The sequence below is a fragment of the Aotus nancymaae genome, unplaced genomic scaffold (assembly GCF_030222135.1).
Source record: "Aotus nancymaae isolate 86718 unplaced genomic scaffold, 86718_ANA_hifiasm-v0.15.2.pri h1tg000122l, whole genome shotgun sequence".
Classification (NCBI taxonomy): Eukaryota; Metazoa; Chordata; class Mammalia; order Primates; family Aotidae; genus Aotus; species Aotus nancymaae.
In genome coordinates this window covers 1,051,600-1,075,984 of record NW_026988537.1, presented here as the reverse complement: position 1 = coordinate 1,075,984, position 24,385 = coordinate 1,051,600, and the positions used below count along the sequence as shown (strand labels likewise).

Sequence of the window (24,385 nt, the reverse complement as noted above, 5' to 3'; positions counted from 1 at the left end):
GTTGTATTAAATAATATGGTCCATTTGAAGTGCTTAGCCTTACATTTGGCACATAGTTATTTTTGTAATTGTTTTTGTAAATGTTAGGTGTGGTGGTTAGCCTTATGTGTTAACTGGGCTAAGCTATAATACCCAGCTACTTAATCAAGTACTAATGCAGAAGTTGTGTGAAGGTATTTTGTAGATGTGGTTGACATCTGTGATCAGTTGACTGAAAGTAAAGGAGATTACCCTCTAACATGTGGGTAGGCCTCATCTAATCAGTTGAAGGCCTAAAGAGTAAAATGGGTTTCCTAGAGAAAAAGAAGTGTAGCATAAAATTCTGCCTGGGCGGTGAATCACTTATAAATGGCGCCGAAGCAGGACCCGAAGCCTAAATTCCAGGAGGGTGAGCGAGCGCTGTGCTTTCATGGGCCTCTTCTGTATGAAGCAAAGTGTGTAAAGGTTGCCATGAAGGACAAACAAGTGAAATACTTCATACATTACAGTGGTTGGAATAAAAAAATTGGGATGAGTGGGTTCCGGAGAGCTGAGTACTCAAATATGTGGACACCAATTTGCAGAAACAGCGAGAACTTCAAAAAGCCAATCAGGAGCAGTACGCAGAGGGGAAGATGAGCGGGGCTGCCCCAGGAAAGAAGACATCTGCTCTGCAACAGAAAAATGTTGACGTGAAAACAAAAAAGAACAAACAGAAAACACCTGGAAATGGAGACGATGGCAGTACCAGTGAAACCCCTCAGCCTCCTCGGAAGAAAAGGGCCCGGGTAGATCCTACTGTTGAAAATGAGGAAACATTCATGAACAGAGTTGAAGTTAGGAAAGATTCCTGGCCGGACATGGTGGCTCATGCCTGTAATCCAAGCACTTTGGAGGCCAAGGCGGGTGGATCACCTGAGGTCGGGAGTTCAAGACCAGCCTGACCAACATGGTGAAACCCCTTTATTTTATTTAAAAAATAAAATAAAATAAAGTAAAGATTCCTGAAGAACTAAAACCGTGGCTTGTTGATGACTGGGACTTAATCACCAGGCAAAAGCAGCTCTTTTATCTTCCTGCCAGGAAGAATGTGGATTCCATTCTTGAGGATTATGCAAATTACAAGAAATCTCATGGAAACACAGATAATAAGGAGTATGAGGTTAATGAAGTTGTGGCAGGGATAAAAGAATACTTCAATGTAATGTTGGGTACCCAGCTACTCTACAAATTTGAGACACCACAGTATGCTGAAATTCTTCCAGATCACCCTGATGCACCCATGTCCCAAGTGTATGGAGCGCCACATCTACTAAGACTATTTGTACGAATTGGAGCAATGGTGGCCTATACACCTCTGGATGAGAAGAGCGTTGCTTTATTACTGAATTATCTTCACGATTTCCTAAAGTACCTGGCAAAGAATTCTGCAACTTTGTTGAGTGCCAGTGATTATGAAGTGGCCCCTCCTGAGTACCATGGGAAAGCTGTGTGAGAGGCGCTCTCGCTCATGTGTGTTTGGATCTCCGTAAACACATTTTTCTTAGTCTATCTCTTGTACAAACGATGTGCTCTGAAGATGTTAGTGTATAACAATTGATGTTTGTTTTCTGTTTGATTTTACACAGAGAAAATAAAAGGGGTAATAGCTCCTTTTTTCTTTTCTTTCTTTTCTTTTTTTTTTCATTTTAAAGTTGCTGCCAGTGTATTCAGTGATGGACAACAGAGGGATATGCTGTACAGTGTTTTATGGCCTAGTCGACAAAGCTGCTTTTGAATGCTGGTGGTTCTATTCCTTTGACACTACGCACTTTTATAATACGTGTTAACGCTATATGACAAAATGCTCTGGTTCCTAGTGCCAAAGGTTCAATTCAGTGTATACAACTGAACACACTCATCCATTTGTACTTTTTTTTTTTTTTGATGGTGCTTAAAGTAAAGAGCCCATCCTTTGCAAGTCATCCATGTTGTTACTTAGGCATTTTATCTTTGCTCAAATTGTTGAAGAATGGTGGCTTGTTTCATGGTTTTTGTATCTGTGTCTAGTGCACGTTTTAACATGATAGATGCAATGCACTGTGTAGCTAGTTTTCTGGAAAACTCAATCTTTTAGGATTTTTTTCAGATCTTCAATAAATTTTTTCTTTAAATTTCAAAAAAAAAAAAAAAAAAAAAATTCTGCCTGGGCTTCTACTCAACCAGTCTGCCCTACAAATTTCAGACTCAAGACTGAAACATCAGTTCCTACCTGATTATCTATCTTCCTAGCCTGTCCTAGAGATTTCAGACTAATGAACCCCCAATCGTATGGGACAGTTTCCTAAAACAAAGGCATTGAGTGTAGGGTAGGCTGGATGTGTGTCACATTGGTTCTGTTTCTCTGATATGTGGGGTCTACTTTGGACACAGGTCAACACAGGGTCAACGAAATCCAATAGAGACAGTAAAAGGAGGGACACAATGCAAGAAAGGCTCTAATAAAAAGAGGATCCTCCAAGCAGTTCACTTCACGGAATTAAAACTCCCACAGGAAATGGGGGACCCTCAACAGGTGCTCAATGCAAAGCGCTGCACAGAGCTGGGCCTGGTCCCTCCAGAGAACATTCACTTCACTGTTATTACTGAGGGCATCTGTCCACTATCAGTTGCTTGTTCTACCAACTTCCTCTGTGGCCTCTGGGATCCCCAGGGAGGAGCTGTCAGAGGTGCCTCTTTTCTTGTGGCTCAGGGACTTAACAGTTAGACTGCAGCTTCCACTGTAGTGGGATCATTGCAGGAAGACTGACCCTTCCAGCATCCTATTCCTTAAGGACAAAAGGTAAAGACCAAAAAAAAAAAAAAATGCATGGGAAACAGAAATAGCCTCCAAACCCTAAAGATTCCAAGTGACAGACCCTTTCCTGACTTATGGCATATATCAGCCATTATATGTTTCCAAATCTATTGTAGATATCACATATTGATTGGGATCTGAGTTAGGAATTGCTATTTTGGAGTCCCAAAGGGCACTCAGCTATGATTAAAATTCAGATAAACTAATTGCTATACCTGGGAAAGAAGAAATTATGTAACCAGGATTTGTTCAGACATTACTCATATTAATGATTCAGATTTTAAAAATTCAACTTGCCAAATGACTCAAAAACTACTCACTTCACATTCTTAAAAAAATTACTTAAAAATCAAAGGACTTCTATGCTTTGAGGACCATCTGAACAAAGGAAAATCTAATAGAAATAGTAGTAGTGCGGATTGTCTCCGTGAGAAACATTTTTTTGGTATTATAAATATTAAATGGCTATCTAATTAAACATGGCCAATTAAACACACTTCTAGCCTAGGCAACATGACCAAACTCTGTCTCAACAAAAAATAAAAAAATTAGCCAGTGTAGTGGCACCGGGCTGTAGTCCCAGACATTTGGAGGCTGAGGCAGGAGGATTGCTTGAACCCAGGAGGTCGAGGTCCCAGTGAGCCATGTTCACACCATTGAACTCCAGCCTGGGTGACAAAATGAGATCCTGTCTCAAATAAATAAATAAATAAATAAACAAATACACCCTTTTATCTCACTTAAGTTATTGTACTATGGATAATTTTCCAACTTATCACAGCATTTTCTTCCTCCATCTGTTCTCCATGCTTCTATAAGTTTTACTTTTCTAAAACTCCACTTTTAGAAAAGAAGTGATTATGATTAATAATGATTAATGAGATCATTATTAATAATGAGATCATAATCATAGATCATGATTAATAATGAGCTTCCTCTAACTTCAAGTACATAAAACAGTAAGCAATATTTATTCATATTTTCTGATTAAAAATGAAATTTTCTTCCCATTTTAAAAGCATTTCCAAAGATGGTGCAAAATCATTGTCATGGCGGTGGGTATTTATTGGAAATTATGTCAGGAGTTGGAAAAATTACTTCTGAAAAAGTTTAGCCTGGATGGGCATGATGGCTCACGCCTGTAATCCCAACACTTTGGGAGGCCAAGGTGGGTGGATCAACTGAGGTAAGGAGTTCAAAACCAGCTGGGCCAACACGGTGAAAACCCATCTCTACTAAAAATACAAAAAATTAGCCGGGCGTGGAAGCGGGTGTCTGTAATCCCAGCTACTTGGGAGGCTGAGGCAGAAGAACCGCTTGAACGCAGGAGGCAGAGGTTGCAGTGAGCCCAGATCACGCCACTGCCCTCCAGCCTGGGCAACAACAGCAAAACGCCATCTCAAAAAACAAAAGTTTAGCCTGAGTGAGGAATTAATTACCTCCCATCAGGGGTTTATATGTGTCCTAGATCCTACTCAAGGGTAGGGAAAGAGGGTCTTGTGGACAAGATTAAACAGGAAAAGGTGTGACTCTTGGAGTATCCAAGAATTTACTAAGCCAAAAAGCCAAATCAGAAGTGATAGGAAGGAGAAATACAGCTACACAGGTGAAAAATGCTGATAAAAGCTTGGAGGGGCAGAATGAATTAGGTAGACAGTAGGCTGATAACTATGAAACTGAAAGACTAGAATGAATATAGGAATATTGAACAGATATTTGTAAAACATTGTATTGGTAGAAATATGTTTCATTCCATTTTCCATGAGAAAAATAATCTGGGGGCCAGGCATAGTGGCTCACACCTATAATCCCAGCACTTTGGGAGGCTGAGGCAGGAGGATTGCTTGAGCCCAGGAGTTCAAGACTAGCTTGGGAAACATAGTGAGATCCCATCTCTACCAAACAAATTTTAAAAAATTGGCTGGGCAAGGTGGTGAAGCCTGTAGTCCCAGCTACTCAGAAGGCAGAGTCAGGAGGATTGCTTAAGCCCACGAGTTCAAGGTTGCAGTCAGCTGTGATCATGCCACCACACTCCACCCTGGGTGACAGACTTTACCTAAAAAATAAAATAAAATAAAATAAAATAGCTGGGCATAGTGGTGTGTGCCTGTAGTTCCAGCTAACTGGGAGGCTGAGGTAGGAGGATCCCTTGAGCATGGGAGGTTGAAGCTGCAGTGAGATGTCATCATGCCACTGCACTCCAGCCTGGGTGATAGAGCGAGACTCTTTGTATAAAAAAAAAAAAAAGGAAGAAAGAAAAATAATTTGGGAGAAAATGCAGTTTTAAAGCCACAGAAAAATATTGTTCATTTGACAAAAATCTGAGTTTTAATCTTATTTATATCTTTGCCTACTATATTATATCTTGCTCTGTCACCCAGGCTGGAGTGCAGTGGCATGATCTCTGCTTACTGCAACCTCCACCTTCCAGGTTCAAGTGATTCTCCTGCCTCAGTCTCCAAGTAGTTGGGATTATAGGTATGTTCCACAAATCCTGGCTAATTTTTGTATTATTAGTAGAGATGGAGTGTCACCATCTCTATTAATAGAGCCAGGCTGGTCTTGAACTCCTGACCTCAAGTGATCTACCCACCTCGGCCTCCCGAAGTGCTGGGATTGCAGGTGTGAGTCACCGAGCGCAGCCTGCTTTTTCATTCTCCTAATGTTGTAGTCCATTCTGGCTGCCATATCACAACATAATAAATTAGGTACCTTATAAACAACAGAAATTTGTTTTTAACAGTTCTGGAGTTTGGGAAGTCTAAGATCAAGGCCCCAGCAGATTTGGTGTCTGGTGAGGGCCCACTTTCTTGTTCATAAATGGCGCCTTCTAGTTTTGTCCTCACATAGAGGAACAGATAAAACAGGTCTCTGGGGGCCTCTTTGATAAGGGCATGAATCTCACTATGAGGGCTCTATCCTAATGATCTAATCACCGACCAAGGGCCTTACCTCCTAATACTGTCCCATTGGCAGTTAGGTTTTCAATATATGAACTTGGGTTGGGGGAGAACCGAGCATTTAGACCATACTTACTCGGGCAGCAATTTCATACCTTCTCTTTGCTCCTCAAACTGCCAATATTTCCTCTACCCTCAATCTCAAATGATGACCTTTCTTCTTATTTCACTGAGAAATTGTAAGCACAATCAGAAAAGAATGTCTACAAATTTCCAGCATGTCTACATGCTTTTGTGTGCATATATCCTGCTTTCCATCTTGTAATAATAGAGGAATTGTCCATGCTCCCACGCGAGGCCATGAGGTTAACCCTTCCACCAGTGCACTAGATCCTATCCCTTCTCATTTATTCTGTGATGCTGCTCCAGTAATTCTACCCTTTTCTACTGCATCTCCAATTCCCCCCCTTTGATGGATTTTCCTATCAGCATGTGTATTAGTGTGTTTTCACTCTGCAGATAAGGACATACCCGAGACTGCGAAGAAAGAGGTTTAATTGGACTTACAGTTCCACATGGTAGGGAGGCCTCAGAATCATGGCGGGAGGCAAAAGGCATGTCTTACATGGTGGTAGCAAGAGAAAATGAGAAAAATGCAAAAGTGGAAACCCCTGATAAACACATCAGATCTCATGAGACTTATTAACTATCACAAGAACAGCATGGGAAAGACCAGACTCCATGATTCAATTACCACCTCCCACAAGACATGGGAATTCTGGGAGATACAATTCAAGGTGAGATTTGGGTGGGGATATAGCCAAACCGTGTCAGCATGCAAACTTGCTGTTATTTATCCCACTTTACAAACCAACAAAAAACACTCTTCCTTACAACTACCCCTCCATTTTTCTCTTTTCCTGTATAACAAAATGTTTTCAAAGATTCCCTGTTCCTCTGACTCTACTCTCTCATTTCCTGTTTTCTCTTGGATTCATTCCAGTCAGGCTTTTGCCTCCAGCATTCCGTGAAAACAGGTCCTATCATGATCACCAATGACTACTGTGAAAGTTGCAGATACCAGGATGAAATCACTTTTGTTACATCCAAACAAACTAGGGCTAGGAAGCCCCAAAGGAGAGGCAGTTCATGCCTACGTGTCTGAGATAAAAACTATTTTCAAGTCTTTTTTTTTTTTTTTTTTTAAGAGACAGGGTCTTGTTCTGTCACCCAGCCTGGAGTGCTGTGGCAAAATAGCTCACTGCAGCCTCAAAATTCTGAGCTCAAAGGATCTTCCTGTGTAGGCCTCCTAAAGTGCTGGGATTACAAGTATAAACCACCACACAGGTCTCTAGTACTTTCTAAAGACCCTTTTTGATTCTTTATGCATCTCCTGCATAATTTTTTTTTTTAAATTTTTAGTAGAAACAAGGTTTCACTATGTTGCCCAGGCTGGTCTTGAATTCCTGAGCTCAAGTGATCTCTCATCTCAGTATTCCAAAGTGCTGAGGTTACAGGCGTGAGCCACCAGGCCAGCCAGCACATCCTGTTTTGATAAGGTTTATCACTAGATATTCTTTAAAACTGCAGTAATTCAGATAAGATGTTCTTGAAAGAACATTTGCCCAGTAATGGCATCTCCACCAATGAAGTGACAATAACTCTGGCTTTGAACCTCCGTGACCAATAAACTCTGTTTCTAGGCGGTTTATGTAAATCTCTATTTTGCTAATAAAAGCTCTCCTTACTAGTCTCTCACTGAATGCACTGGTGGCTTATCATTCTGTGCATTCCAGATTAGAATCCTTATTTATATTCCTGTGTAAACTCAACATATTTAGAGATAATTTTCTCTGGTGTTTTTTTTCCTTTGGTTGACATTTCCATGTTGCTAAATCCAATGGTCATTTCTCTTGACCCATTAGTAGCAATGACTCAGTATTATTTATTTTATTTTATTATTTGTCGAGGTAAAGTCTCACTGTGTTGCCTAGAGTGGTCTTGAACTCCTAGCCTCAAGCAATCCTTCCGCCTTGACTTCCCAGTGTTGGAATTATAGTCATGAGCCACTGGACCTGGTCAACTCAATATTCTTGAAGTGCTTTTTTCTGTGTGTCCTCCCAGACACTACACTCTCCTGATTTTCCTTCTACTTCATTGGTCATTCAGTCTATTCGCTCCTCTTTCCCCCAACTTCTAATTGTGCCCTAGCTGAGACTCAACCTTTGAACTTCTGTTTTCCATCTATACTTACACCCTTTGGGATCTCAAATCTGATTCAATTTAATAGCTTTAAATATACTAGGATTGGCTAGGTGCTGTGGCTCACGCCTGTAATCCCAGCACTTTGGGAGGCCGAGGTGGGTGGATCACCTGAGGTCAGGTATTTGAGACCAGCCTGGCCAACATGGTGAAACCAAGTCTCTACCAAAAAAACAAAAATTAGCCAGGCCTGGTGGCTGGGGCCTGTAATCCCAGCTACCTGGGAGGCTGAGGCAGGAGAATTGCTTGAACCTGGCGGGGGACCAGGGGTGGAGGCTGCAGTGAGCCAAGATTGCACAACTGCACTCCAGCCTGGGCAACAGAGTGAGACTCTGTCTAAAAAAAAGAAATATATATATATATATATATATATATATATATATATATATATATATATATAAAACTCAGGAAGTATTCCATTTTTTCATCATCCCATTTTTTGTAAACAAATAAATTCTATGTATTTATATACACTGAAATGAAACAGAAAGGAAAAAGACCAAAATATCAGTGGTGATTATCATTTGGTGATGGGTTTTTTTTTTAAACAGGGTCTTGCAATATTGCCCAGGCTGAAGTGCAGTGGCTATTCACAGGCATGGTCATAGCCACTGTGGTCAACTCCTGTGCTCAAGAGTTTCTCCTGTGTCAGCCTCCCGAGTAGCAGGAACTAGGGGCACCCGCCATCGGCTCAGCTAGGTTACAAGTGATTTTAATCTTTGTGCTTTTCTATAATCACATTTTACAGAATTAATACGTAATATTTCTTTAATCAGATTAAAAAACAAAACAAAACAAAAAAGATGCATGGCTGGAACAGTGCAGAGAAAACTTACCCAATGAACTTTGAAGCATTTCCTTCCCACTCTGAGCATCAGAACACTTTGGAAATGAATGCGAAGCATGCAGAGTTGGAGCAGTTCCTTAAAGTTGGGAGAGGAAAAGCTTTGGTCATCAAAAACTATGCCAATTTTGGTGCGTTTTCCAGGATGGACCTATTTATATTTCCCAGGCACTGAGTAATTGAGAGTCAGGGGCATTCCCTAAGGAAAGACAATGGAAGAACCTGAAACTCAAGGATCCACAGTTGGTTTGTTTGTTTGTTTATTTTTGTCTGTTTGTTTTTTGTGTGTGTGCGTGTGTGTGTGTGTGTGTGTGAGAGTGACAGGGTCTCACTGGAGTTCAGTGGCACAATCTTGGCTCACTGCAGCTTTGACCTCCCAGGCTCAAGCAATCCTCCCACCTCAGCCTGCCAGGTAGCTGGGACTATAGGCATGCACCATCATGCCCTACTAGTTTTTGTATTTTTGTGTAAAGACAACGGTTTCACCATGTTGCTCAGGCTGGGCTCGAACTCCTGAGCTCAAGCCATCAGTCCGTCCCCAGCCACCCAAAGTGGTGGGATTAGAGGCATCACTCACATTAGAGACAATCCAAGTCTCACATTAATTTTTATAAATGTTTTATGTGTGCTTGAGAAGAATGAACATTTTCAAAATGTTGGATACAGGATTCTATCTTCACATAATAAATTAAGGCTGTTAATTACCGTGTTTACAAAATTTTAAATATTTACAGGTGAAATGATATGCTGTCAGAATTTGCTTTAAAATACTCCAGTTCCAGGTTGGGTGCAGAGGCTCACACCTGTAAACCCAGCACTTCAGGAAGCTGAGGTGGGAGGATTACGAGGTCAGGAGTTTGAAACCAGCCTAGTCAACATGGTGAAACCCCGTCTCTACTAAAAACACAAAAATTTGCTGGGCATGGTGGCACATGCCTGTAATCCCAGCTACTCAGGAGGCTGAGGCAGGAGAATTGCTTGAACCCAGGAGGCAGAGGTTGCAGTGAGCTGAGATGGCGCCACTGCACTCTTGCCTGGTGACAGAGCAAGACTGCATCTCAAAAAAAAAAAAAAAACAAAACAAAAAAATCCAGTTCCTCTCACTCACCACCCCCACCCTCTGAAAAAAATTAATGAAATATCTGAAACAAGATTGCCAAAATGTATGATAGTACTTAGAGGTTCATCATTATATGAAGGTTTCTCAAAATGTGGTCTCTCAACTATTAGCATCAACATTACTTCAGAAGTTGCTAGAAATGCAAATATTTGGATCCCACCTGAGATCTACTAAATCAAAAACTCTGGGGACATGACCCTACAATCTGTGTTTTAATAAACCCTCCAGGTGATTCTGATGCATGCCAAAGTTTGAGAACCACTGTATTATACTATTCTATTTTTGTGTATGTTTGACTATTTCCATGACATTGTTTTAAAAACAGAGTTGCAGCTGGGTGTGGTGGCTCACCCCTATAATCCTAGCACTTTGGAAGGACAAGGTGGGTGGATCACCTGAGGTCAGGAGATCGAGACCAGCCTGACCAACATGGTGAAACCCCATCTCTAAAAAAAAAAGAAAGAAAGAAAAATTAGCCTGGTGTGGTGGCCCATGCCTGTAATCCCAGCTACTCAAGAGGCTCAGGAAGAAGCATCACTTGAACTCGGGAGGTGGAGGTTGCAGTGAGCCCAGATTGCGCCATCGCGCTCCAGCCTGCATGACGAGAGCAAGACTCCATCTCAACAACAACGACAACAACAACAACGAAACAAAACAAAACAAAACAGAGTTGCTGTGTTTATTCTTGGTGAGTTGGTAAATTTTCATTATGTAGTGACTCTCACTTGATGCATTATTTCCAGTTTTTAGTTATATCTTTTTCTTAATCCTCCAAATTAGAAATGTTTATTGTTATATAAATATTTGTTTATATTTAACTACGTGCTTGTCTATACCTTTGCTCATTAGTTCATCTCCTAACTTCCAGCTAAGTTTTTTCTTCTTCCGTCTTTCGATGCTCTGGCTCTATGACCAGCAGCATTGGCATCACCCGGGCAATTATGAGAAATGCAGAATCAGTATCTGATTTTAATAAAATCTGAGTGATTTGTATGTACATTAAAGTTTGAAAAGCACTTGGGCCAGGCGTGGTGGCTCACGCCTGTAATCCCAGCACTTTGGGATGTTGAGGCGGGTGGATCACGAGGTCAGGAGTTCGAGACAAGCCTGGCCAACATGGTGAAACCCCATCTCTTCTAAAAATACAAAAATTAGCTGGGCGTGGTGGTGCATGCCTGTAGTCCCAGCTATTCGTGAGGCTGAGGCAGGAGAATCACTTGAACCTGGGAGGCAGAGGTTGCGGTGAGCCGAGATTGTGCCACTGCACTCCAGCCTGTGCGACAGAGCTAACTTCGTCTCAAAAAAGAAAAAGAAAAAAGAAAAGCAGTGCCCCAAAGTATTTCTTTTAGAAATTCCCTTAGTGCAGGTCTCTTGAGGTAAACAGTTCTTATTTATCCCAAAATGTCCCTATTTCACCATTCTTGAATGGGCACACAATTCTATTTTAACAATTTTACTTATTTATTTATTTAGAGACAGAATCTTATTCTGTCACCGAGGCTGGAGAGCAGTGGCATAATCTTGGCTCGCTGCAACCTTCACCTCCCAGGTTCAAGCGATTCTCCTGCCTCAGCCTTCCAGTTATCTGGGATTACAGGCACACACCACCACGCCCAGCTAATTTTTATATTTTTAGTAGAAACGGGGTTTCACCATGTTAGCCAGGCTGGTCTCAAACTCCTGACCGCAGGTGATCCACCCACTTTGGCCTCCCAAAGTGCTGGGATTACAGGTGTGAGCCACCACGCCCGGCCTAACAATTACTTTTTCTTAGCATTTTTAACGATCTTACTTTATTGTCTTCTAGTTTGCTTTATTTGCCCTTAAGTCTGCTATTCATTTATCTCAGGCTGCTGTTGAGATATTTTCTTTGATAGTCTTCAGTTTTATTACAATGTTTCTAACTTTGGATAGATTCAGAATTTCTCCTGTGGTATAGGTCTGGGAAGATCTAAGATAAAAATGTAAAAAAAATAGTTACATTTAGGCTGGGTACAGTGGCTCATGCCTGTAATCCCAGTGCTTTGGGAGGCTGAGGCAGGAGAATTTCTTGAGGCCAGGAGTTTGAGACCAGCCTGGGCAACATAGTAAGATCCTGTCTCTACAAAAAATAAATAATGAATAAATAAATTGGCTGGGTCCAGTGGCTCACGTCTGTAACTCTAGCACTTTGGGAGGTCGAGGTGGTTGGATCACCTGAGGTCAGGAGTTCGAGACCAGCCTGGCCAACATGGTGAAACCCTGTTTCTACTAAAAATGCAAAATTAGCTGGACGTGGAGGTGTGCGCCTGTAATACCAGCTACTCTGGAGGCTGAGGCGGGAGAATCGCTTAGAACCTGGGAGGCAAAGGTTGCAGTGAGCCAAAATCATGCCACTGTACTCTAGCCTGGGCAACAGAGGGAGACTCTGCCTCAAAAATAAATACATAAAAAATAAATAAAGTTTAAAAAATAAGTGGGTATAGAGTGGATGGAGACATAAGTAATAATTTATAAATGATTGTCAACTTATTGGCTACACACAGGTGTTCATAACTCAGTTGGATGTTCAGGCAAAAATGTATTAAGTGAAGTAATTGGTTTTAAGAATTATTTCTAGATGTTCACTGTGACTTGAATTACATATTATTTGAGACTCACAAAGCTAAAATGTTTATTTATTTATTTGTCTTTTTAAAATGTTTCAATATTTCTGTCAAGGCATTAACTCTTATACTTAATTGTACTTAGGCGTACTTAATTACCAGAAAAACTTCATGGATCATACCTAAATAAGTGTTAAGCCGTTTAAAAGGCTGATATAATGTGATGTAGACAATAGTATTCTACACAATAGCTTCAAGTCTACATTGATTAAATTTTGTTTTTTTGAGACAGGCTCTGTCGCCCAGGCTGGAGTGTTGTGGCATTATCATGGCTCACTGAAGCCTTAACCTCTCATGCTCAAGTAGTCCTCTCACCTCAGCCTCCTGAGTAGCTGAGACTACAGGCATGCATCACCATGTTTGGCTAATTTTTAATTTTTTGTAGAGACAGGGTCTTCCTGTGGTGCCCAGGCTGGTTTCAAACTCCTGGGCTCAAGTGATCCTCCCACCTTGGCATCCCAGAGTGTTGGGATTACAGGCATGAGACATCACACCTGGCCATTTTAGTTTTAATTTTTTTTTTTTGAGATGGAGTTTTGCTCTTGTTGCCCAGTCTGGAGTGCAATGGTGCGATCTCGGCTCACCGCAACCTCCGCCTCCTGGGCTCAACCGATTCTCCTGCTTCAGCCTCCTGAGTAGCTAGGATTACAGGCATGTGCCACCACACCCAGCTAATTTTGTATTTTTAGTAGAGACAGGGTTTCTCTATGTTGGTCAGGCTGGTCTTGAACTCCCGACCTCAGGTGATCCACCCACCTCAGCCTCCCAAACTGCTGGGATTACAGGTGTGAACCACCGTGCCCAGCTAGTTTTAATAATTTTTATATTTTTGTAATTTAAAAGAGGTACTAAAATCTCTTACAGCTATTGTTTATGAATATATTATTCATTATTATTATGATAATTTTGTATATGTTTAATCTCATTTTCAATATAAGCTCCTAGAAATTAGAGATTTTGTCTATTTTATTCATCATTCTATTCTCAGTACTTGATCTTGCCTTGCATGAAACAGATATTGAATAAATATTTGTTAAATGAATGAATGAATGAAAATACTGATACCACATTTAACAATTATCCAAGTATTACAGGTTTTACCATGTAACTAATAAAATAGATTGTATAGGGCAGAGTCACAGTCAACCTGCTATAAAAGGAAATGTAAATGAAAAATAAACCTTTGCATAGCTGCTAAGATTTTGGGGCTTTTGTTAATGTAGCATAACCAGCAAAAGCTCAATGATACAGCATATAGAACATACATATACAGATGGACCAGCAGATGAGATTCCAAAGATAGTTCAATAAGCATTAACTACACCCACACACTTCATTCCCTAACAGAAAGAATGGAATCTTGTTCAGTAAGATCTGCTTCAAATATTACTTACTTTGTTTCTCTGGCTACTCAAGTATTTAGTCAGGACTTTTCATTTCCTTTTTTTCCCAGACTGGAGTGCAGTGATGCCATCATAGCTCCCTGTAACCTCTAACTCAAGGCTCACAGAATCCTCCTGCCTTAGCCACCCAAGTAGCTGAGACTACAAGTGCCGCCTTGGGCAACAGAGTCAGATCCTGTATCAATAAAATAAAATAAAATTAGCCACCACACTCATCTAAATTTTTATTTTTTCAGAGACAGGTTCTCACTATGTTGCCCAGGCTGGTTAGGACTCTTGATTGCATATAATGGAAACCCAACCCAACCTTTTTTTTTTTTTTTTGGTGCCGTGACTCGGATCCAACCCAATCTTTCAACCTGCTCCTCTGTCAGTCTTCCCAGTCTCTGTAAATGGCAACTCCATCCTTCAAGTTGCCCAAGCCCCAAATCTCAAAGTTAACCTTGCTTTCTCTCTTTTATCTCATAGCCAACCTGAAGGCAAATCATGTTGGCTGAAAATATACCCAAATTTAATCACTTTTCACCACTTGCGCTTTCCACCATAGTTCAAGCGATCATCATCTCTCAATATCTTCTGACTGGTCTCCAGGTTTATACCCCTATCCCCTAGAGAATTTACTTCACAGCAGCCAAGGCTTTTAAACATAAAACATGAATCAGAAAGCTGGGCACAGTGGCATGCACCTGTGATCTCAGCTACTTGGGAAGCTGCAGTGTGCTTTGATTGTATCTGTAAAGAGCTGCTGCGCTCCAACCTGGGCAATATAACAAGACTCTATCTCTTAAAACACACACACACACAGGCATCACTTTGCTTATCCATCCAATTCAGAATAAAAACCTAAGTCCTAAAAATGGCCTAGAGGGCCTTCTATGTAACCTGATTCTGTTTTCTCTCTGATTTCACATCCTACTATCTATCTTGCTTACTCCATTCTAACCATACCACTAATCTCCTTGTTCCTTGAATATGCCAGGTGCATTTCTGCCTCAAAGCCCTTGTAATTGCTGTTCTCTCTGCTGAGAATGCTCTTCCCCAGATGTGGCTTGCTTGCCCACTGTCACCTTTTGTTTTTTTTGAGACAAGGTCTGGCTCTATCGCCCAGACTAGAGTGCACTGGTGCGATCTCGGCTCACTGCAACCTTCACCTCCCGAACTCAAGCCATCCTCCTATCTCAGCTTCTGAAGTAGCTGGGATTACAGGCATGCACCACCACACTTGGTTAATTTTTGTATTTTTTTTGTAGAGATGAGGTTTTGCCATATTGCTCAGGCTGGTCTTGAACATTGTGAGCTCAAGCGATCTACCTGCCTCAGCCTCACAAAGTGCTGGGATTACAGGCGTGAGCCACTGTGGCCAGCCCCCACCACCTTTGTGAGGTCTTCCCTAACTGTCCTATTTAAAATTATAAAAGCCACCAGGTGCAGTAGTTCACCTCTAGTAATCACCATTTTACTTTCTGTCTTTATGAATTTGACTACTCTAGGTATCTCATGTAAGTGGAATAATACAATATTTGTCTTTTCACGACTGGCTTATTTCACTTACCATAATGTTTTCCAGGCTCATTCATGTTATAACATGTATCAGAACTTCATTCCTCTGTAAGCCTGAATAATATTTTTCATTGTATCACATTTTCCTCATCCATTCATTTTTTTGATAGACATTTGCTTGTTCCCCTCTTTGGCTATTGTAAATAGTGCTGCTATGAATATTGGTGTAGAAGTGTCTATTTGAGCTCCTGTTTTAAATTCTTTTAGCCTGCAGTAGAATTACTGAATCATATGGTAATTTTGTTTTTAACTTTTTGAGGAACTGCCAAATTGTTTTCCACAGTGGCTGTATCAGTTCACATTCCCACCAGCAATGCACAAGGGTTTACATTTCTCCACATCTCACCAACGTTTGTAATTTTCCGTTTCTTTCATACTAGCATTCTAGTAAGCGTGACCTGGTGCATCATTTGGTTTTGATTTGCGTGTCTCTAACCACTAATAATGTGGTGCATCTTTTCACGTGCTTGTTGCATATCTTCTTTGGAGAAACGGTCAAGTTCTTTGCTACCCCCACCCTTTTTAAATTTGAGACAAAGTCTCACTCTGTTGCCTAGGCTAGAGTGCAGTTGTGCACTCACAGTTTCTATGTGACAGGAATTTAGCAGCAGCTTGCTGACTGGTTCTAGCTCGGGGGTTTTTCGTGAGATTCAGTCTGACGTGAGCTGCTACTGGAGTTATCGGAAGGCTTGCCTAGGGTCGAAGGATTTGCTTTTGAGGTGGCTCATTGACATGGCTGTCAAGTTGGTTCTGGATGTTGATGGGAAGCCTCAGTTCTTTTCCTTCACAGAGCTGTTCACACATGGTGGCTGGCTTCCCCTAAAGCATGCAATCTAAGAAAACAAGGCAAAAACGCAATGACCTGGTCTCAGAGGTTATAATTGGTCCCCCCCTGCCTTTTTTTTTTTTTTTTTTGAGATGGAGTCTTGCTCTGTTGCCCAGGCTGGAGTGCAGTGGCGTGATCAGCTCACTGAAACCTCTGCCTCCTGGGTTCAAGCAATTCTCCTGTCTCAGCCTCCCGAGTACTTGGGACTAAAGGCACACGTCACTACTCCTGGCTAATTTTTGTATTTTCAGTAAAGACAGGTTTCACCATGTTGGCTAGGCTGGTCTCAAACTCCTGACCTCAGGTGATCCACCTGCCTCAGCCTCCCAAAGTGCTGGGATTACAGGCATGAGCCACCATGCCCAGCCATAATTGGTCACTTTTACCATATTCGATTGGTCACACAGACAAGCCTTATTCGATGTAGGAGGGGCTCCACATGGATACATAAATGAATAACAGGCAGAAAGGATCATTGGGGGTCAAAAGCAAGGATCACTCAGGGTCAAATCAGAGAATGGTTACCACATGTATCCCGTGCCTAGGACAATGCCTGGTATAATATGTTCAAAAAAATGTTTGATGAGTACATGAGTCCTTCCTTCTTTCCTTTTTCCTTTGCTCCTTCCCTCCTTCCTTTGAAGGTTATGAGAGTGGTCAAAGCATTAAAGAAAGATTAGAACAGAAAAGGCTTAGGAAAGACAGGATTACTGGAACTAGGGATTTTAATATCCCCAGGAGGTTCTCCATCTCATTTAGCTTCTCTGAGTATAGCCAGCATCTCCTTAGAGTTTCATCCTTAGAGCTTCATAATGAGAGGGCAAAGGGCTTTTACTTTTCCAGCTCTGGTTTGAAACACCCCAAAGCAGGATTCTCCCAGGACTAACCCCTTGAATCAATCAGTACAATCGAGAGTTAAGGTAATATGACTGGCTTCGTTTGAGTCAGGCAACTATACCTGCTAATGGAAAAAGATGGAAGAGGGTATGGACAATAAACATAGTACAACTCTCTCAGCCACGCTAAGCACTCCCCTTTCTATATGTTCCCACCATATCATGTCTTGGTATAACAGGACATATAATGTTATTGTTCATTTACTTGTTCATATGTTTGTTTTCTGTACTAGAGTATACATTCTTACACTAGAATGTACACAGGTACCACATTTTTGTAACTCCAAATGATACAGGTTTTGTAGTCAGGAGAGACTTATGCTTGCATTTTTGCTTTTTCCTTTTACTAACAATGTGACTTTGGATCAGGCAAACTTCGTATCTTTTAAATGGGCCAAATAATAGTTGCCTCAAGTGGAAGCACATAACATTACATAACATTATTTCTGACATGTTGTAGGAGCTGAAAACGTTACTGTCATTCCTCTTAGGAAAGTAGCTGACACAGTTGAATATCTTTAATATGTTTGTGAATAAATGAAGGAATAAATAAATGAAGGATTCTTAGTGACTGGCTTGGAGATTCACTTGTAAATGGGGATAACAATAGGATTATGTTGAAGATTAAGTGAGATGATAGATGAAAAGTTCTTCCAGTGTGCAGCTATGCTAAGTGCTTTAAAAGCATGAGCCATCACCAACATGGGGGTGTGCACCTATAGTCCCAGCCACTTACGCGGCTGAGGCAGGAGGATCGCTGGAGCCCAGGAGTTAAAGGCCAGCCTGGGAAACACAGTGAAACCCTATTTTTAAAAAGCAAAACAAAATCCAAGCTATCATGAGAGAGGTAATTCTTTAAAACCAATATATCAGATCTAGAAAAGTACTGAAGAAGTGGCTTTCTCTCTATTTAGGTACCTCTCACAAGGTATATTATTTGCTGCTTTATTGCATAGTAAACTCTCAATAGCCCCTGAGTGACAGAACTGTAACATTCATTAATAGAACACAATAGCCTGCAGAATACCAAAACCTCAGGTCAGGAGTGAAAAATAAAAAAGCCAAAGAGGAAAGTTCTACCAAATTAATAATTTTGTCTAGTGCCATAAAACACCTAATTATAGAAGTTTCTAGCCAATGCCTCAGCATTGACACTCAAACACAATAACAATTATAATGTCATTCTGAGATAAATCAAGTCATGGAAGGAAAGAAGAAGATGGATGGAAGGAAGGAAGGAAGGAAGAAGGGAGGGAGGGAGGCAGGGAGGGGAGAAAAGGGAAGAAGGAATGAGAAAACAAAATCAATTAGCATACATAAGACCAAAAAGCTTTGTTTTCAGCATTCTTAGTCCTCCACATTCCCAGCTCCCCACTACCTAACAAATGTGTAAGGTGGAACTGAAAGGGTGTGAAATGGGTGGATCCCAGTGGCAATGTCGTTAACACTCCCTATGAGTCAGCTATAAATTCAATTCAAATCCTCAGTCTCCCTGTCTTCTCTGCTTATCATGGTCTCCACCAAAATGACTGCTGCTTTTAGAAACCCTAGTGGAAAACAGGTAAATGTGTAAAACAATGTTTGATTTTATATTAAAACTTACAAAAATGTAATTGCTGTAATAGAAAATATTTTGTTATTCAGCTAGGATTGTATATTTTGCTTAATCTTCAAAACACAGGAACAGCTTGTTAACATTTCTTCAGTTTTATTTTAAGAATGTTATCTCATTGTATTGCGGCCATTCGAGTGATGAACAAAATTTATGAAGTGTTAGGTTTAATTCCACACCTGCAAGAAAGGTATTTTAGTAACTGTTTTTTTGTAATTCAACACTTGCCACAATTCTCTCCTTGCTGTAATTGGCTGCTGTTTATGTTTCTTTGAATACACATTCACAGAGGAGAACTAGCGTGTCTGTATGGGCTTCAAATTTCTCATATGGAGAAAAAGAAAATGACTGGTTACCATAGCATTTGTTCACAAACTCTATTTGGTGGCAATGTTGATGGTTGCATGGCCTTTCAACGATGATTTCAGAAGTGTTGCCTCCCGTCATGTTTGGGAACGCAGTTCATAATAAAAGCTACATTAATTTTTCTGTAAAGTATCACGTTCCTAAAATAGTTTCCTTGTTTTTTTTTTTTGGTGGTGGTGGGAGAAGACTGCTAATTAACGTTAGCTAATGTTTGTACCTGGCTTTAATTAGACCATTTTACAGGAAATAAAAACACATCTCATGTCGCACCTATGATTGGGACTCTCATTCTTATTTGCTTGATGAAGAGACTGAAGCTTCAGAGGTTAAAAGCTAGACAATTAGCAGGTGTCAAAGTCAGGATTCTTCTAATTGATTCTTTATTATTTATGTCTTTTTATTTTTGCACATTGGTGCTTTGTGGCTTTGGAAAATAGCAATTACAATAGCTACTATTTTTGAATACTTGTTATATGCATGGTATATATTATTCCACTTAACTGTCACTTCAGTGCTTAAGTAGATATTATTATCTCCAGTTTATGGATGAGAAGATTGGAGGTCAAATAACTCAAAAGGGTTGATCACATTTTTGGCAAGAACACTTGAAATTTTAGGTCACAGTCTAGTCACTTGCATCAGTGTAGAAGTTACTAGCTCCCAGATAATTGGACAGTTTAAGTGGAATACTAACTCTAGTTCCACCAGATTTTATCTTGCTTTAAAACAAGTATTTTGGAAAGTCAAGAGATGAATGAACTCCTTTTGGTGGGTAGGGTAGAAATTAGCACACTATGAATGTTCCATTCTGCTGGCACAATTTCAGAAGATTTTTGGGCTGACAGTGTTAATGCGTAGTGTCACATATAGAAATGACGTCTAAGCTCGAGAGCCAGAGAGCTTGTTCTCTCCCACAATCATGGCAGATCTAGTCTCTACCTGTGCACAAGTATCGAGAGATTGGCCGGGTGCAGTGGCTCATGCCTGTAATCCTAGCACTTTGGGAGGCCGAGGTGGGTGGATCACCTGAGGTCAGGAGTTCAAGACCAGTCTGGCCATCATGGTGAAACCCCATCTTTAAAAAAAAGATATAAAAGCAAGAGATTAACAGAATTGTGTGTCTCTTAACAATGTTATTTCCTAAGATGATGTCAGGGTCTTCTAAAGAATGAATATGGTGGAGGTAAAGTGGTGAAGTTGAAGCTTTGTTTTTTTTGAGACAGGATCTTGCTCTGTTGCCCAGGCTGCAGTGCAACGGCATGATCTTGGTTCACTGCAACCTCTGTCTCCTGGGCTCAAGTGATCTTCCCATCTCAGCTTCCCTAGTAGCTGGGACTACAGGTGCATGCCACCATGCCCTGCAAAGTTAAAGCTATTCTTATAACTCCAGTGCATGGTGGCCATAGCTTTTTATTTGAGTACCTTTCAGATTCGTATACTAGAAAGTAATGATCCTGGTAAGATAGGCTGTCACTATTTCACTGTGAGCCTTCATTTAAAAAAAAAAAAGTTTTGAACATTAGAAGGAGTTGAAATAGAGTGTTATCTCTCCTTTTTCTTTAACAGTGCTACCAATAGGACTTTCCGTTGGGTGGAAATGTTCTGTATCTGTGCTGTTAGACAAGCCACTAGCCACATGTGCTATTACTGAGCACTTGAAGTATGTGAATGTGACTATGAAACTGAACTTTTAATTTAAGTTTATTTTTGAGACAGGGCCTCACTCTGGCACACAGGCTGGAGTGCAGTGGCATGATCTCAGCTCACTAGAACCTCCACCTCCTGGGCTCAAGTGACCCTCCCACCTCAGTCTCCAGAATAGCTACACTTGTGCCGCCACACCTGGCTAAGTTTTTATTTTTATTTTTGTAGAGATGGGGTCTGACTATGTTGCTCAGGTTGGCCTCAAACTCTTGGCCTCAAGTGATCCTCCTGTCTTGGCCTCCCAAAGTACTGGGATTACAGGCATGAGCCACCATGACTGGCTTAATTTAAGTTTAAATGTAAATAGTCACATGTGGCTAGTGTCTCTAGTGGCTGCTGTATTGGACATTGCAATCCTAGAATGTACCTGAGATACTCTGGTTCTCTAAAAAAGCTCCAAATACCAGGTGCCCAGGGTGAGGGAGGAATATTGCTCACCAGTGGGTTTGACTTCTCTGGTGAGTCCTCCTTTGTACCTTGGGTTGTTTTTGCCTTTCAGAGGAATATCTCCTTTGATTTCCTTTCTGTGAGCAATGGAGCTGACTTAAACACCGTTGGAAGTTTAGAGCATGGTGTTTCAGGGTTTAATCCTTGCTAGGTTTAGAGGGGTTCCCCTCCCAGACAGTGACCCAAGTCAATGCTAAGGGTGTACAGTATTAGAACACAGAAAACTTTGAATTGCTCACTGAATTTACCACAAATAAAACCGTTTGATAAGGGTGCTACTGCCCACTGCACCCTGCATCCTCCATCTTCCACTCCACATGTGGAGTTCCAGGATGTGAGCAGTAGAGTGGCAGGACCTGGAGCAGAGGTGGTGTTGGGTGAAATTCACACCATGGAATTTCACTTATGCAAACGCTCAAGCACTTGTGAGAGGTCAGAATTAGCTCTTTCTTTGGTTAGAATGAGCTATTTCAGTGAGATGTTACAGTGTAAGCTTTTTCACCAAATAAACTGGTGTGCTCAGGGTGAGTGAAAGAAAGGGGTAAATCAGGGTTAGTGCTGGAGAATCAGAGCTAATGACACAAGCTTCTCTCCTCAGGCCAATGCATCTGCGATATGTCTCAGGCACTTAAGCACAGCAGTGCTAAGTTGATATAAATTATATACACACACATAGACAAATATATAAAAGCATATAATATAAATATTACATATGTAAATATAAATTGTATCACTAAAATCAACACCAGGCTTGTTTTTAATCACTTATTCAAAATACATTGAACAGCTACTGCACAAAGTGCAGGGACTACTGGAGAAGCTTAAGACAAAAATATGGGGTGTGACAGTGTGTGCCTGTAGTCCCAGCCACTCAAGAAGCTGAGGCAGAAGGAGGGCTTGAATCCAGGAGTCCAAGTCCAGCCTGAGCAACATAGTGAGACCCAGTCTTTTAAAATAATGAAATAAAATGAAACCACAAACCTCAAACAAAAAGACAAAATATGATTTCAATCATTGTGAAGCTCTTGATCTAGTAGATGAGTAATGCATATAAACCAAAATATTACAGTTTCAGAGAAGTGCTATAGGGCCTAATGTTTAACTACTTCTGGCATTCAGCTGACTGTGTTCAAAGCTCTGCCACCATTTTCCAGGGATATAAACTGAGGCAAGTTATTTGGTATTTACTAAATTTCAGCTTCTTCATATGCAAGGGGGTTATGATAATGATACCTACACCATGAGGACAGTATGAGGATTAAACAAAATAGCGTATGCATAGCCTTAGCCAATACCCATACATGTTGAGTGCTCAACAAGGTGTTAGCTATTAGATTTTAACATTTTATTTATTTTATATATACATATTTTTTTTGAGACAGAGTCTCGGCTCTGTAGCATCCAGGCTGGAGTACTGTGGCATGGTCTTGGCTCACTGCAACCTCCACCTCCTGGGTTCAAGCAATTCTCTGCCTCAGCCTCTTGAGTAGCTGAGATTACAGGCTCCTGCCACCATGCCTGGCTAATTTTTTTGTACTTTTAGTAGAGATGGGATTTCACTATCTTGGCCAGGCTGGTCTTGAACTCCTGACCTTGTGATCCACCCGCTTTGGCCTCCCAAAGTACTGGGATTACAGGAGTTTTTTTTTTTTTTTTTTTTGAGACGGAGTCTCTCACTTTGTTGCCCAGGCTGGAGTGCAATGGCTCGATCTCGGCTCACTGCAACCTCCACCCTCCCCCCGCCCCCTCCCCTGGGGGTTCAAGACATTCTCCCATCTCAGTCTCCCCAGGAGCTGGGATTATAGGTGCACGCCACCATGCCCAGCTAATTTTTTTTTTTTTTTTTGGTACTTTAGTAGAGATGGGATTTCACCATGTTACCCAGGCTGGTCTCGAACTCCTAAGCTCAGGCAATCCACCCGCCTTGGCCTCCCCAAGTGCTAGGATTACAGGCGTGAGCCACAGGGCCCGGCCACTATTTTTATTTTTTTATTTTTTTTAAGTGATTATTTATTTATTTAGAGAGAAATAGGAGGAGAGAGAAAGAAACTAACTCTCACGCTGAGTGAAAGAATCCAGAAGGATGGAATCCAGGAGAGGAAAGCAGCTTCCACACTGAGTGGAAGGGAATAGAGAGAGATGGAGTTTAGGAGGGGAAGACAGCCTTCCACGAGAGAGTGTGGAAGGGGACCCCAGAGGGGAAATCCAGGAAAGAGAAAGATGGCTTCCACGAGAGTGTTCGTAGAAGGGGACCCAAACATGGAGTCCCTTTTTTTTTTTTAAGATGGGGTTTCACCATGATGGCCAGGCTGGTCTTGAACTCCTGACTTCAGGTGATCCACCCATCTCGGCCTCCCAAAGTGCTAGGATTACAGGTGTGAGCCACCGTGCCTGGCTCATTTTTTTTTTCCTATTTTTAATTTTTTTACTATTTTTATTTTTTATTTTATTTTCTTCATTTTTTATAGTTTTTAAGGTAAAATTTACGTTCACTGAAATGTTACCTGCATATTTTTGACAAGTGAATATACTTATATAACTCATATCCCTGTCAAGATAGAGACCATTTTTACCACCCAGAAATTTCTCTCATGTACGGTCCCAGTTAATCCCCTGCCACAAGAAACCACTGTGAGGATTTTTTCACCATGGATTAATTTTACCTCTTCTAGAATTTCAGATAAATGGAATAGTATGACACTCTTGTGTCATTTATTTATCGTCATAGAGATAATTCATATACTTTAAAAAGGTACAATTTTAAGCGTTTTGGGCATGCAGTAAAAATCTCCTTCCCACCTGTATCCACCAATCACTCAGTCTTCCTCTTCTCTCTCTCTCTATTTTTTTTTTCAGACAGGATCTTGCTCTGTCACCCAGGCTGGAGTGCAGTGGTGTGATCATGGTTCACTGCAGCCTCACCCTTCCAGTCTCAAGCAATCCTCCTGCCTCAATCTCCCAAGTAGTAGGACTACAGGTGCCGGC

The 24,385-nt window shown here is 41.0% G+C and overlaps 1 protein-coding gene, 1 long non-coding RNA gene and 1 pseudogene across 5 annotated transcripts in view; 2 read left to right on the top strand and 1 right to left on the bottom strand.

Moving 5' to 3' along the window:
- LOC110567733 (uncharacterized) overlaps window positions 1-24,385 on the bottom strand; it is a 29,358-nt gene that overhangs the window by 3,203 nt on the left and 1,770 nt on the right. Inside the window, exons 2-4 of the long non-coding RNA XR_002478083.2 lie at window positions 15,542-16,382; window positions 13,981-14,164; window positions 8,814-9,020 (exon numbers count right to left, since the gene is read on the bottom strand). This is a non-coding gene — a long non-coding RNA (uncharacterized LOC110567733). The remainder of the gene's footprint in view (window positions 1-8,813; window positions 9,021-13,980; window positions 14,165-15,541; window positions 16,383-24,385) is intronic.
- Window positions 182-1,474, top strand: LOC105705519 (mortality factor 4-like protein 1; annotated as a pseudogene).
- EVI5 (ecotropic viral integration site 5) overlaps window positions 18,815-24,385 on the top strand; it is a 256,816-nt gene continuing 251,245 nt past the window's right edge. For all 4 annotated transcript variants that reach the window (XR_010340665.1, XM_012435437.3, XM_021668008.2 and 1 more), the window contains exon 1: window positions 18,815-18,832. The gene's annotated coding sequence lies outside the window, so the exon portion shown is untranslated. The remainder of the gene's footprint in view (window positions 18,833-24,385) is intronic.